This window comes from Canis lupus, chromosome 23 (assembly GCF_003254725.2).
Source record: "Canis lupus dingo isolate Sandy chromosome 23, ASM325472v2, whole genome shotgun sequence".
Taxonomy (NCBI): Eukaryota; Metazoa; Chordata; class Mammalia; order Carnivora; family Canidae; genus Canis; species Canis lupus.
Genome location: NC_064265.1, coordinates 7,134,397 through 7,150,572, shown reverse-complemented (window position 1 = coordinate 7,150,572; position 16,176 = coordinate 7,134,397). Strand labels below are relative to the sequence as shown.

The window sequence follows — 16,176 nt, the reverse complement described above, 5'->3', positions numbered from 1 at the left end:
TCTCACTTAGTCTTTTGTTTAAAACCCTTACTAAGAACCACTGACTTTCCCTTTGCTAACCTGCAGTTTGGGAAAGAGACTGGACAGGGATTCAGGCATGTGCATCTGGGGCCAGCTCAATCTTCAACTTATTGTTCATTCATTCATTCATTCATTCACTCATTCAACAAGGCATTCAGAACCTACTATGTGCCAGACACTGTTCAAGGCACTGGTGGGGATGCAACAGTGACCAAAGAGACCAAGTTGCTACACTGCTAGAGCTTATATCCACACATGTGAGTGTCCATTTCCTGGAGGTGGGAGGCCTTCCTCAGATCTCATGGCTTTTTCAGAACTTTCATTCTAGATTCATAGGAAGGGAAGACAATTTTCTATATCTTGTTCAAGGCAAAGGGGTATCCAAATTACCCCAAGAGGTAAAACATGGTGGTGATGTTTTTGAATCTGGATGAAAGGCTGGAGAAAGATAGAAGCAGAGACAGAGAGACACCACTTAATAAAAGCTCCACAAAAGTTTATTCAATGCCATGTCCCCAGTCCCTACAACAATGCTTGACACATAATGCATGTTTAATAAATATCTCTTCAGTGGATGAGTCACATGGGAAAAACAAAAAGGGTGGTTGGGAGGGAAAACTTCCTTACTGTGACCTTAGGCCATTGCATATACTTCTTTCCCTCTTTCCTGCTTTGGGAATACTGCTCCTTCAAAGCAGCCCTTTCTGTAACTTCCCCACCTCCTCAGACATTTGGACCCAAGCGGGTCCAGGCCAGAGGACCCAGCATTAAACTGTGGGCTCTGCTTCTTCTCACTCTCCATGGTGCTAAGAAGAGGCTCTGGCTCATTATTGCCTATAACACGGAGCTTTTCCCTCTTCTGATGGAAATGTTCCCTCTCTTAATCTTTGTGTTCCTTCCTCAGAGAGGAGAATGTTTGCTTCTTAAGCAGAGAATATGATCTTCCTTAAAGGTCTTAGGCCTACAGTCACAGATTTGTGTGCACACAGAAATAAACCAGGCAGGTAATGTGATAGACAATAAGGAGTGCTAGGGACTGTGGCAAACTGGATCTCAGCCCTCTGTGGCCAAAACCATACTCTGAAAAAGCACTATGAGGGGATGGCTCAGTTGGCTAAGCATCTGCCTTCAGTTCAGGTCATGATCCCAGGGCCATGGGATCAAGCCCCCTGTTGGGCTCCCTGCTGCCTGCCACTTCCCCTGTTTGTGCGCGCTCTCTCTCTCTCTCTCTCTCTCTGTCAAATAAATAAATAAATAAATAAATAAATAAATAAATAAATAATTTTAAAAAGAAAGAAAGAAAAAGTACTGTGTGGACCAAAAGAACCTTCTCTGTAGACACCCTAAGACCAGTGGACCATCAGTTTATGACATCTACCAGTCACTGGGAGCAAGCTAGAAAGACTTGTCCACTTTTCACTTGTCACTCTACAGCAAGCCTCCCCTGAGACCACAGGACTGTCTGCCTGAATGGTGTGGGGAGAGGAAGACATGCTCACTGGAAAATAGAACGTATGTTAATATCTTAAAATACCCTGCTAGATCCACATTGGCTCAGGTGGCAACTTGTCATGGGCTAAACTGCATAAAATTGCTGCAGAGGCACAATTACTGGCTCTAACAAAAGCTGCCTTTTAGAGGGGAGAGTCTGGGTCAGAGGATCAATTTTCTGATGAATCAGTGAACAATTCTGAGTGGAACTAATCAGGCTCATAATGTGTCACCCTTTCTTTATAACCCCTAGTTTAATGATCTGAACTCTGGCTATCCACCTGTGACTTCCCCACCACCTCCTCCTGCTTTCCCAACATGTGTGCAAACACATTGCATATGCATGGCACACGGGGACACACACAGAGAATGAGGATGTAGAAAAGTAGGTTTGAGGGATAAGAAGTCTCAGAGAGAGGGATCCCTGGGTGGCGCAGCGGTTTGGCGCCTGCCTTTGGCCCAGGGCGCGATCCTGGAGACCCGGGATCGAATCCCACATCAGGCTCCCGGTGCATGGAGCCTGCTTCTCCCTCTGCCTGTGTCTCTGCCTCTCTCTCTCTCTCTCTGTGACTATCATAAATAAATAAAAAAAACAAATTAAAAAAAAAAAAAAGAAGTCTCAGAGAGATGCTAGAGCCTCCTGGTAGGATTGGAAACGAGAGATACTAGAGGATGATGTCCAGTGGAAGGAATTTATCTTTTCCTGCCTCCAGGGAATCCAGAAGTTCTCAGGGAAGCATAGTCTTGGGTAACAAATTAGCTCCTTAGCAAGGCAAATTCCTGGAGGATTACAAGATGGGGAGTGTGCCCAGCAGCATGTTTAGTTACTGATGCTAAGGGAATAGAAAGGGTAATCAATTATTTTTTTTCCCTCAGGATTCCAACTGATGTTATCCCATGAAGCATTGGGTCCATGTCAGGTCAGGTCTGGATTACCCATCGTATTAGTTAAGGTTATACTGGTTTTAGGGCAGAGAAATGGACTTTGGCTGACTTAAACAAAAAGGCGGATTATTGGAAAGTTCCTGGGGGCTCTTATGAAATCAAAGGAAAGTTGAATAACCACAGCTTGGCAAGGGAAGGAGCGGAGCTCCATGGTTGTGTTGGTACAATTGTTTCAGCCTGCCTGGGCTTTCTCGCTCTTTGGGGAAAGAAGATCTTATAGGTCCTGTGAGTTAGCTTGGGTTCCCTGCCAGCAGAGGGATCCTGGTGCAAGTGATTTTTCTGGGGAGTGCTTTCAGCAGAAATCTGCAAGGCAGTGAGGGAAGCAGGGTAGAACAGAAGTTAATCTATTTTCAGTCTGATCCTACAGTGGAATCTGCAGTGTTACCCCATTTTGAAGCAATGGAGTATGCCTTTTGTACCCCCATGTCCATCAGTTATTAGCTGCAGGCATAGTTTCTCAAGCATTTTTGGGCAAGGCTATTCAAAAGAAGGGGGTAGCTGTGAGCAGCTAGCAGCCAACACTCAGAGCAGTTGGGGGCTGGTCCATTGCCCTTGCAAGACGATCTAGGATCTAGGCAGAGCACCAACTGTATCCATCCATGGCACCTGGCTTGGGTAAGGTGTGCACCCAAGAACAACCAGCCATTGAGAAAAAGAAAGGCCAAAACCTGAGATCTAGACATGGCAGCAAGGGCTGTTTCCAGAGGTAAGTGAACAGAAGAATGAAGGGCAGCTATGCCAAATGGTGTCCAGCATATATCTACTTGTGTCACTTCCACTGAAAATATCCTTCTGGACAGTGTGCAGAGCTGTGGCCAGCTGTGTCTCTTCTTCAGTAAGAATACTTGCTTCCCAGGTACCCAACATAATCTTCCTTCATGGCTTTAGCCTTGCTGCCACAAGTTCTAATGTAAGCAGAGATAGGCTGGCCAAGTTGTGTCAATTGTCATAGACAATAGGGAGTGGAGACAGTCTACCACAGTCCTTGACACTCTATGTTGTCTATCACAGTTGATATTACTGCCTGTCCTCTCTCTGTATGCATTTGAATGTATGGTCCCAAGCCTAAACCCATTAAGGAGGGTTTATGTTAGGTGCCTATTTACCTAAAAGTAGAATCTGTAAGTCATAGAGTATAAATGTGTTGAGCTTTAGTAGACATTGCCAAAGAGTTTCCCACAATGGTTGTATCATTTGATACTACTTTTGATAGTGCATGAAAGTTCTAATTGCCCCACATCCTTACCAGCACTTGGTGATGTTTGTCTTATCTCATAGTGATTTTAATCTGTATCTCTCTGATGACTGATAAAGTTAAGCATCATTTTATATGCCACTTTTTACTGATTTACGGGAATGCTCTACATATTCTGTATATAAGCCCTTTGTCAGATATATATCTAAAAATATATATTGATATGTATAGCTATAGATGCATATATGCACAGATACATATAGAATGGGAGAAGATATATATAATTTATATGTAAATATATTTATTATATAACTTTATATTTAAATATAAATATGTTAATATTAATTAATTTATTATTATACTCATTTATTAATTTATTATGGTATTTAAAAATTTATTAACTGAATAGTAACATATTTATATTTAAATATTTCTTCAAAATATATATGAAAATAAATGTTTAATACAAATATATCTATTTATAATATATATTTACATGTATAATATGCTATATATATATGTAAATCACTCTGTGACTGGCTTGCTTTTTAAACATTTTCTTAAATAATTTTTCCTAAGATTTTATTTTTGGAGACACCTGGGTGGCTCAGTGATTGGGCGTCTGCCTTCGGCCCAGGGCATGATCCTGGAGACCTGGGATCGAGTCCCACATCAGGCTTCCTACCTGGAGTCTGCTTCTCCCTCTGCCTCTCTCTCTCTCTCTGTCTCTCATGAATAAATAAATAAAATCTTAAAAAAAAAAGATTTTATTTTTGGGTCACCAGAGTGGCTCTGTCAGTTAAGTATATGACTCTTGGTTTCAGCTTAGGTCATAGATCTTGGGGTTCTGGGATTGAACCCTGGGCAGGGCTCTAGGCTCAGTAGGGAGTCTGCCTAAGGATTCTCTCTTTCCCCTCCCTCTATTCCTCTTCCCACTTTCAATAGCTCCTGCTCTCTTTCTCTAAAATAAAGAAATCTTTTTTAAAAATAAAGATTTTAAGTAAGCTCTACACCCAATATGGGGCTCAAACTCACAACCCCAAGATCCAGAGCCGCATGTTCCACCAACTGAGCCACTCAGGCACCCCTCTTAAATAATTTTTATAATGAAAACAAGAATTTGGGGTCTCTGGCTGGCTCAGTTGGTGGAGCATGCAACTCTTGATCTCAGGGTTGTTGAGTTCAAGCCTCATATTGGATGTAGAGATTACTTAAAAATAAAATCTTAAAAAAAAAGAAAAGCATTTGAATTTAATTTAGTCCAATTTATCAATTTTTCCCCTTAATATTTAGCATTTTATGTTTCCTATTTAGGAAATCTTGGCCAATATCATGGTCATATTGATAATCTCCTATTTTTTTTTCCTAAAAGCATTACTACTCTACTTTTCACATTTAGAAATACAATTCATCTAGAATTTATTTGTTGTGTTATGAGTTAGGAGTTGAGTTCCCACTGCCCCATATTGATAGCTAATTACTTAGCACAATTTATGGAAAAGACCATCCTATCCCAAATAGACTACTGTTGTGCCATCTTTGTCAGAATCAAATGATAAAACATGTATGAGTCTATTTCTGGTCTGTTTTCTTTCATTGGTTTACTTGTTTATACTTGTGCCAGTGTCAAACTATCTTAGTAATATTGCGCTATACTGTCTCAGGGTGACTGTCCTGGTTTTCCTAGTACAATCTGCACACACCTTTGCAGAGATATTGAGATATATTTCCATTGAGATATAATTTGCATACAATTTTATATTTGTTTAAGTTATACAAGATAATGATTTGATATATGAAAGTTTCTGGGTTTTGGTACGCCTGGGTGGCTCAGGTGTTAAGCATCTGCCTTCAGCCCAGGGCATGATTCTGGAGTCCCAGGATCAAGTCCCACATCGGGCTCCCTGCATGGAACCTGCTTCTCCCTCTACCTGTGTCTTTGCCTCTCTCTGTGTGTGTCTCTCATGAATAAATAAATAAAATCTTAAAAAAAAATGTCTGGGTTTTAAAACTGAAAGTATTGCATCTCAGAAAACCCCCCAGACTCTGGCAAACTAGGATACTTGGCTATCTTCCTAAGTTGTGATATCTGGTGATGTAGATTCTCCTTGTTTTTCTCCAAAATTGCCTCAGCTATTCTTCACCCGTTGCATTTCTTTAAAATTTTTAGAATCAGGTTGACAATTTCTACAAAAGAAAGAAAGAAAGGAAGAAAGAAAGTCTTTGGGGATTTTCCTTGGGACTGCATTAGCCTATAAATAATTTGAGGAAATTGGTTGCATATCTTTCATTACATTTATTCCCACATATTTAATGTTTTTTGATGCTATTGTAAATAGTCCCATATTATTTTTTAAAAGATTTTAATTATTTATTTTGAGAGAGAGAGCAAGAGCAGGGAGAGAGGCAGAGGCAGAAGAAGAGGGAGAAGCAGACTCCCTGGTGAGCAGGGGCCCAAACAGGATCTGGGGATCATGACCCATGCCAAAGGTGGACGCTTAACCAACTGAGCAACCAGGTGCTCCAATAGTCCCATTTTTAAAATTTTATTTTTATTTTTGGTGTTATTACATTCTGATATAGAAATAAAATGAAATTTTGGAGGCTGACCCTCATCCAGTGGCATAACTGAATTCACCTATTAATTATAATAATTTATAGAGTCTTTTAGATATTATATGCATACAATCACTTTCTGCAAAAAAGGATCATTTTTTCTCTTTGCCATCTGTATGTTTATTTTTTCACTTTCTTGTCTTAGTGCACAGGCTGAAAACTCTAGTGCAATGTTGAATAAAAGTGGGGACAGGGTCACACAATTATCTTTTAATTTTATCCTATGGAAGATATTGTTTGTTTATTTTAAAAATGTTTTGGGATCCCTGGGTGGTGCAGCAGTTTGGCGCCTGCCTTTGGCCCAGGGCGCGATCCTGGAGACCTGGGATCGAATCCCACGTCGGGCTCCCGGTGCATGGAGCCTGCTTCTCCCTCTGCCTGTGTCTCTGCCTCTCTCTCTCTCTCTCTCTCTCTGTGACTATCATAAATAAATAAATAAAAATTTATAAAAAAAAAAATAAAAATGATTTATTTATTTATGTATTTATTTATTTATTTAAGAGAGAGAGAGAGAGAGAGAAAGCAAGTGCATGAGTGTGGGGGTGGGACAGAGGGAGAAAGAAAGAATCTTAAGCAGATTCTGGATCTCATGAGCCTGAGATCATGAACTGAGTTGAAACCAAGAATCAGATACTTAAGTGACTATACCACCCAGGCACACTTCGGAATAATATTTTTTTAAAGTTAAAGAACAATCTTCTGGGGTTCCTGGGTGGCGCAGTCAGTTAAATGACTCTTGGTTTAAACTTAGGTCATGACCTCAGGCTTATCAAATTGAGCCCCTTGTCAGCTACACCCTGTCCAGAGTCTACTTGAGATTCTCTCTTGTTCTCCCCCTGCCTCTCATACTTGTGCTCTCTCTCTTTCTCTCAAATAAATAAATAAATAAATTTTTTTAAAAAGATTTTTGTTTATTTATTAATGAGACACACACATACACACACACACACACACACAGAGGCAGAGACACAGACTAAGGGATAGCAGGCTCTCTATAAGGAGCCCGATGTGGGACTCGATCCTGGATCCCGGGATCACACCCTGGGCCAAAGGCAGACGTCCAACTGCCGAGCCACCCAGGCATCCCAATAAATAAATCTTTAAAAAAATATTGTGTGGGAAGCCTGGGTGGCCCAGCAGTTTAGCGCCGCCTTCAGCCCAGGGCCTGATCCTGGAGACCTAGGATTGAGTCCCACATCGGGCTCCCAGCATGGAGCCTGCTTCTCCCTCTGCCTGTGTCTCTGCCTCTCTCTCTCTCTGTATCTCTAATAAATAAATAAAATCTTTAAAAAATTTTTTCAAAAAAAATATTGTGTGTATGGTGGCCAATGAGTAGTTTTATGGCAGGTGGCTTTAATTGTACCCCTCCTTTAGTACTAACATATAATGGAAATACCCCTAACTAAACTAAACTAACTAACTAAAGCCCAATAAGATGTCTTATTCTCGCATTAACCCATAAGGTGCTGAATTTGTGGTTAAAGCCCACATTTCCTGGCAAGCTTCCTGTGAGCACATCTGTTGGTTTTGTCTGCCTGGAATTCTTGCCCCTATCTTACTGCCTCTTTATTTCTCCACTCCAACCATGTGATTCCAGAAATACTCCGATCGTGTTACTCTATCCCTTTAGCTCCAGGGCCTTATACTAGGCCCATCAGTTCTCCCCAAAATTCAAATGGAAAGCTTCTGAAGTCTTGTGGAAATGCCCTGAGAGCAAACATGGGGTCTCTTGCTGTTGAGGACCTAGAGCTCTCCAGATTCCTGTCCTTTCTTTTTTTTTTTTTTTTTTTTTTTTGATTCCTGTCCTTTCAAGTGTTATGATCTCTAGCTCTCTCCCCAATTCTGAAACTGTTCATGAATCTTCTTTCCAATGAACTACTTATTTCCCTTAGCCACAGTCAGTTTCTACTATATATTAATCAGAATGGATATACCCCCTATTCTCTTTACTCTGCCACCAACATTGAGCAAAATGGGAACATACTTTTAAGGATTTAATTGTGTTCTATTTATATTGTATTTATTATATTTTTTAACTTCTTCCTAATTGACTCTAAACAGTCATTGCATATTAAAACCATAACTTTGAATTTCTCTTATTGCATATACATAATTTAAATCCATGTATTCTAGGTTTATTTATCCCAGGGAAAGCTAGCAAGTTAGAAATTTTATTTTTAATTTTTGTTGTTTTGAATCCTCTATTCCAGGGATAAGAAGATATTTATGTAAAGGGCTAGATAGTAAATATTTTAGGCTTTGTGAACCATATGGTCTGTCTTACAACTACTCAACTGCTGTTGCAATCATGGATGGTACATAAATGAATGAGTGTGCCTCTGGACACTGAATGGACACTGAAATTTGAATTTGATGTGTCATAAAATATTCTTCCTTTGATTAAAAAAATTCAAAATATCAAAACAATTCTTAGTTTGCAGGTCATATAAAAATAGTGGTAGCCAGATCTGTTGCATGGGCTACATATAGTTGGTGAACTTCTGCTCTAGTCTCCCAATTGTGATACATTATTGGACAGGAGAAACATTGACTTATGAAATTGAGATTATAAAGTAATATACATTATTTATGGAATATAGAGCAACTTGTCTGTCTCCTAAATTGATGAGCATGTATTCAAGGACATAACTAGAAAGGAGATACATATCTATAAAGGATATAACTAGATAAGATCTTCCTATTTCCAGGAATTCCTATGTAACATTAGAGAAAGCGGAAAGATCATACTATATGCTAAACTTCTCTGGAGTTGTTTCTTGAGTATCTAATTTTATAATGTACTAATTAAACATTCATTGTTAACACAGAATCAAAGAAAATAAGGGGCTTTAAGATATGGATCAGCTAGTCACTTACAGTAATAATGATGCCTTCTATTTGTACACCATTTGATAGTTCATAAAAATTATAGTTCCACATATTATCTTTTCAATCCTCAAAACAACCCTGGAGGTAGAGAGGCAAGGTATTATTATCCTAATTTCAAGAAGAGCAACCTGTCCAAGATTACACAAGGGACAAGGGAGTAGGAGGAATTTTCTAGTCATACCTCTGAGTCATAGTCAGACTAATTTCCATCAAATATAATGATACAATCATGCAATTCAGGAGCTGGGTAATGAGCAAATCCTGCTTCACCAGCTGACAAACACGCAGTGATTCAACATAGGGATGCCTTTGGTTTGTCAATGGAAGCCTCACATGTCTAGATCAGTGGGAAATCCAGACCTCCTCCTCTCTCCTCCTTGCTCCACCTCTTTCTCTTGTAAATCTAAGAATCACAGCAATCACAATGGTGGCTGACTGCTCTGGAAGGTGTTATCCTAGCTGCTGTAGCAGCTGGGAATCTAGTGCTATGGCTGATTCCCGAGCTATGCCCTTGGAAAGCAATGCTCTTGTCAACTTCCACTGGTTGCCCACAGGATTTGAGCATAGCATCTTTATACCTAATGAAGCATCAGTCTGAGATACTTACACCCCAAACTCAGACCCCAGCTAAGGGCAACGAAGATCTTCAGCTACCACTACTTTGATTGCCTATGAATGCACAGCCCATCAGAAGGAAGGGAATTGGATTTTGCTTCCTGTCCTCACTGTGGCTGTTACTGGGACACTTCCCCTCCATGGTCCCACAAAAAAGAGAGACGCTCCTTTCCTCAGGATTATACTTTTAGATAGTGCACCCACACGAACTGGCTCAGGGATCCTAATACTACAGTTCTTTGGATTCATTTACTCAGTCACTTCCCCAGGGCAAAAGTCAGGCATGGAAATAAACTGCCCTAAAGCCTTTATGTATGTTTGTATGTTACATATGTAGGGTATGGATTGATTGATTGAAATTTAACTTCCGGTTATGGAAAATTTAAAACACACACAAAAAACAGAGAATGTGGTATTAAACTCCATTTGTCTCTCACATACCCATCACTCTGGTTTAATACTTATCAATCCTTGCTTAATCTTGTTTTCATCTCTCTAGCCACTTCCCCCCTTCCCTATGGAATATTTTGAAGGAAATCCTGGAGATCATAGAATTCCATACTTAAGCAGTAGTAGTAGACGGTTTTCAAAAACACAACCACAGTATAATTGTTACAAGGACAAAATTACAAACCCTTTATCAGTAATTCCTTAATATCATCTAATATCTAGTCTTTACATTTCCCAATTGTCTCAAAAATATCTGTTTAGGGGCACCTGGTGGCTCAGTGGTTGAACGTCTGCTTTTGATTCAGGGTGTGATCCCAGGGTCCTGGGATTGAGTCCCACATCAGGGTCCCCACAAGGAGCCTTCTCCCTCTGCCTATGTCTCTGCCTCTCTCTCTGTGTGTCTCTCATGAATAAAGAAATAAAATCTTAAAAAATATATGTGTTTATAACTTGCTTGTCAAAATGGGATCCAGGGATGCCTGGGTGGCTCAGCGGTTGGGTATCTGCCTTTGGCTCAGGGCGTGATCCTGGAGTTCCGGGATCCCTGCAGGGAGTCTGCTTCTCCCCCTGACTGTGTCTCTGCCTCTCTCTGTCTCTCATGAATAAATAAATAAAATCTAAAAAAAAAAAAAAAAAACAACAGGATCCACATACTGTATTTGGGTATTAGGTCTCTTAAATCTTTTTTAATTTATTAAGATAATTTATTTGTTGAAGAAATCCTGTAATTTGTCCTATAGAACTTTCCATATTCTGGGTTTAGTTGATTGCATCTTCTCTGGTATTGTTTTGACACTTTCCTATATTGCTCATTCTCCCTTGTCCTCATAAACTGGTACATTTAGATGCTTGATTGGATTTAAATTCAAAATATTTTGGGAAGTAGTAAACATCTTAGTGATGTTAAAATTGTCAGTGGCTCTATCAATCTTTAATTTACTGTTTTAGCAGCCATTGATGATTGGTATTTAAGTCTATTTTATTAGGAGATTACACAATGATCTCTTGTCATTTCTTTTACATTTATCAGATGGAAAAATTTTTTTTAAAGATTTACTATTTATTTTGAGAAAGAGAGCATGTGTGTGGAGGAGAGCAGAGGGAGAGTGAGAGAGAGAATCTTAAGCAGACTCCATGCTGAGTGTGGAGCCTGACACCAGGTTTGATCCTATGACCCTAAGATCATGACATGAGCTGAGATCGAGTCAGGTACTTAACTAATTGAGCCACTCAGGTGTCCCTCAGTTGGAAATATTTTATACAAAGAAACTTTTTCATAACAACTTTGGTCACCCTAAAATGCAATTTGTACAGGAGAAGCATAGTGCTTGATTTTTTTTCTTTATTTACCGACTTCCATTACTGTATAACTTAGTAACTTATTATAGCAACTTCTAGGTGACTTGTACATTTTCTTTCCTTTTTCCTTTCTTTTAATATTTTATTTACTCATCAGAGACACAGGCAGAGGGAAAAGCAGGCTCCCTGTGGGGATCCTGATGTGGGAATTGATCCCAGGATTCTGGGATCATGACATTCAACCACTGAGCCACCCGGATGTCCCTACATTTTCTTTTCTTTTTATAGAATTAAAAAAAAGTTTTTTAATTTATTTATGATAGAGAGAGAGAGAGAGAGAGAGGGAGGCAGAGACATAGGCAGAGGGAGAAGCAGGCTCCATGCACCGGGAGCCGGACATGGGATTCGATCCCGGGTCTCCAGGATCGCACCCTGGGCCAAAGGCAGGTGCCAAACCGCTGCGCCACCCAGGGATACCCCCTACATTTTCTTTTCTTAATGTCATTATAAACTTGTGCATTTTAACATCATTGATGTGATAAATGATTTAAAATATATTCTGTAGGCAATGGTAAGCCACCAAAGGCAGGTCCCAACTTTCAAACATAAAGCATACCTGGCCATGTATCTACAAATCAAACAATAAACTTACTGTTTTAGGAGGAATTCGGAAAATGAAGATCAAATCTTCTAAACATACCTAAACTTTTAGCCACCACATTTTTTTTTTTTTTTTAATTTATGATAGTCACAGAGAGAGAGGCAGAGACACAGGCAGAGGGAGAAGCAGGCTCCATGCACCGGGAGCCCGACGTGGGATTCAATCCCGGGTCTCGAGGATCGAGCCCTGGGCCAAAGGCAGGCGCAAAATCGCTGCGCCACCCAGGGATCCCTAGCCACCACATTTAACAACGACTATTTCCAGGATCCTATACTTGTTCTCAGATTTTCTTCTTTACTTTCAGCCAGTTTACTGAACTTCATTTCATGAATGTCTGAATATCTGATTGAGGCTAGAGATTCAGTTACTGGCACACCTAATGATTTCCATCTTTATATCATTCAAATTGCATTTATAAGACCTGCATTTCCTATAGCTAGTATTTGCAATTGCATTTTTACAAAATAAGAGCAAATTAATATCCAAATAATTTTCCAGTACTCTGGTAATTGAACATGAGTGTGTGAACAATGGGATGCAACTCAAATGGAAGTGAGTGCCAGTGTGTGAGTTCAACCTCTTGTCAGATGACATACCAACGCCAGAATTTGATGTGTAGAAGGAGGATTAGATGTTTTAAGAGTATGCATGAAACTCTGTTATCAACTGTGACAGGCTGGATCGTCTGTTGACTTGTTACATCTCCACCAGACAATTAGTTCTGAGAAGGAGAAGTTCGTTTACTCCTAGCATCCAGTGGATGATTTCCTAAGATGGAAGAAAAAAAAGATGTATACAAGGCAAGAGAAAAATATACAATGATTTTGAGTACTGAGCATCATAATTAGATCTAGTTTTTAGTCGTACCTTTGGCATATTTTGACTCTGGGGTATGGGTATGATAAATATATTTCTTTAAAAATTACTTTGAGTATAGATGTAGTACATTTCATCTGGGAGTATCTTGAACAGCAAACAAAATAAAATCACTGGTAGTTCGTTCCTTAAGGTTAACATTTGGGTGTCTTTGTATAATATTAAACAATATAGGAATCATCTTGAACATATTGCTTTGTACTCCTACATTTATTTATTTTTGTAAGGATTTTATTTATTCATTTGAGACAGGAGATAGAGAGATAGAGAGAGAGAGAGAGAATGAGCAGGGGGAGAGGCAGAGAGAGAAGCAGACTCCTCGCTGACCCAGAAGCCCAGAAGCCTGATTGCAGGGCTCCATCTGAGGACCCGGAGATCATGATCTGAGCCAAAGGCAGATGCTTAGCCATCTGAGCCACCCAGGCTCTACATTTAAATACATGGTTAATACTATCCTATGTTACTTTCTCCTACAATGGAAATTTTAATGGCTATATTCCACTATCATATCTATTTTTAAAGTAACCAGACCCCAATCCAATTTCCAAACACGAGATTCTGATAAATAGGACCACAGAGCAGTGATTCTAATCAGAATTGTGCTTGTTAATAACAGCAGGCTATTTCATGGCACATACAGCTCCAGGATGTGAGATTAACCTCAACAACTATTCATTTAGTTTGGTTTGATTTTCTGCCAGTCTTATGACCAACTTGAAGCAGGTCCTAGAACAGAGAATGTTATGTTTGGTGTCCAGGGAAGCAGCAAACTAGAGAGGCCATCCCAAATTCCAGAATAATAGAGAGCCAACATTCTCTTTATACCCATGTTATCCATTTTCTGCAGCAAAATCTGAACTAAAAGGGTAAAAATGCCATAGAGGTTAGGTTAAACTTCTTGTGGAGGAAAGTAACCTATTAGTATAGAAAAGAATGGAAATGGTGAAACCAAAAAGAAGCTGAAAACAAATCTGTTGATACATTTTGCTTTTAAGATTCTACACCATGTAAATGTCCTTCAAGAAGATAAACTTAAGCTGATTCATTGTCACTTGCTTCTGCAGTGGTTTCTCAGGCATCTTAGCTAGCAGCCACCCTGCCCCCAGGGTACTGAGGTCTAATAAATATTTTTCAGGCAGACTGACAATAGGAAAGAATTGTAGGACAAGAAACTACCTGCAGTATTCAGGTGGGAGTATCCTGGAAAGTGATGTGCTGAAAAACTGACCCTTCCAGCTGGTTAACTTTTATATTCATGCAATTATTTAATTTCTGTGACATTTATTCATCAATGACAAGTGAATATATGACAGCCTAATGATACAGGGGAAATGCAGTATTGTGTATGGAATTGGGAGAGATGTAAAAACAAGTGCCATGGTATTCTTTCTTTACTTTTTTGTTTTTTGTAATCTCTATACCAAAAGTGGGCCTTGAACTCAGGACACTGAGATCAAGTCATGTGCTCTTCCCGCTGAGACAACTAGGCACCTCCGTGGTATCACTTCTTTTAAAAGCTTAAGCAAGAATGCTTTAGGCCTTTGTTATTTGGTATAGTATGTATTATTTTCTACCATCAGTATTTCCTTATTTTGGTGACAGCACCCCATTTTTTCTCCTGGAGAGCCACTCTTCTCCTATAGTACATGTTCTTTGGATGAAACAGAGGTGAAACATGTGACTCACATTTGGCTAATCACAGGATAGAGTTTTCCAGGCTACGGTAATTTATTAAGGGATGGGCAGATAATCTGTGGTGGTTTATTTTTTAATTTTTAAAAATTTTTAAAATTTATTTATGATAGTCACACACACACACACACACACACACACACACACACACACACACACAGAGGCAGAGACACAGGCAGAGGGAGAAGCAGGCTCCATGCACCGGGAGCCCGACGTGGGATTGGATCCCGGGTCTCCAGGATCACGCCCTGGGCCAAAGGCAGGCGCTAAACCACTGCGCCACCCAGGGATCCCCTCTGTGGTGGTTTAATTAGTGAATTCAGAGACTTTTGCAAAGGATCTCTTTCTTGGTGGACTTGGACCAGGATGGATGAAGACTTGAAATGATTGGGAGCTGTCTTGCTCCCACACGAAGCCTGAGTATAAAGGTATATGGAGGAGAGCTGAGATTTTTTATTGTTGCTTTTTGTTTTTCAGAAGGCTGTCTTTGATCTGATCTGAAATGGGCATGAGTGGCAATAGAATGAAAGTTCTAACTCTACCCTTATTTTCACAGGACAGTTAGAAGTGTCTAAATTGTTAATTTAAAAAATGGATGTTTTATGACAACAAAAGCAAGAAAAACTCTATATTGGAATAGCTTATTATATAAGCATCATAAAATGTTCTAGGGATATGGCATTTTGGAGTATATAAAGGAAAATAGATATTTTCTCAAGAGATGTGTAATCTTCTTGGAAAGGCATGAACATTAAAAAAGAAACCTTTTAGAACACAAATGAATTGCAAACGGTATGCATATCAATATTTTGCATGGCAATATAGGATAACTATCTAGAAACAAAACCAGCCTACAACAAAAGGATGGGTAAAAAGTTTAGGCTAAACTCTGGATATTTCCATTTAATTCTCAAGGCATTAATTCTCCTATCTCTAATCTTTATGTAGAATCATACATTTGTATTTCCTATCTGGATGTTTCTTCTAAATAATTGCTTATTTGGGGATGGCTCGGTGGCTCAGCGGTTGAGCATCTGCCTTTGGCTCAGGACAGGATCCCGGGTCCGGGATCGAGTCCCACATGGGGTTCCTTGCGGGGAGCCTGCTTCTCCTTTTTCCTGTGTCTCTGCCTCTCTACACCCAGAGAGAGAGAGAGGCATGTGTCTCTCATGAATAAATAAGCAAAATCTTTAAAAAAATAATTGCTTATTTGATATCTCTACTTAGATGTCCAATAGGCATCTCAAACTTACCTTGTTCAAAAATAGTTTTTTCCTTCAATCTTGCTTGACCTAAACTGTTTTCCAAATTTCAGTAGATACCAACCCCATTTTCCAGTTGTTCAGGTCTAAAACCTTATGGGTTGTCTTTTACTTTTCTATTAAAATTTTTTTTTATTTATTTGAGAGAGAGAGAGAAGAAGAGA

At 39.5% G+C, this 16,176-nt stretch overlaps 1 long non-coding RNA gene across 1 annotated transcript in view; it reads right to left on the bottom strand.

The window, feature by feature from the left end:
* The window catches only part of LOC112668775 (uncharacterized), a 29,335-nt gene extending 16,288 nt beyond the window's left edge, over positions 1 to 13,047 (bottom strand). The window contains exon 1 of the long non-coding RNA XR_003141867.3: positions 12,779 to 13,047. This is a non-coding gene — a long non-coding RNA (uncharacterized LOC112668775). The remainder of the gene's footprint in view (positions 1 to 12,778) is intronic.
* Positions 13,048 to 16,176: the final 3,129 nt, after the last annotated feature.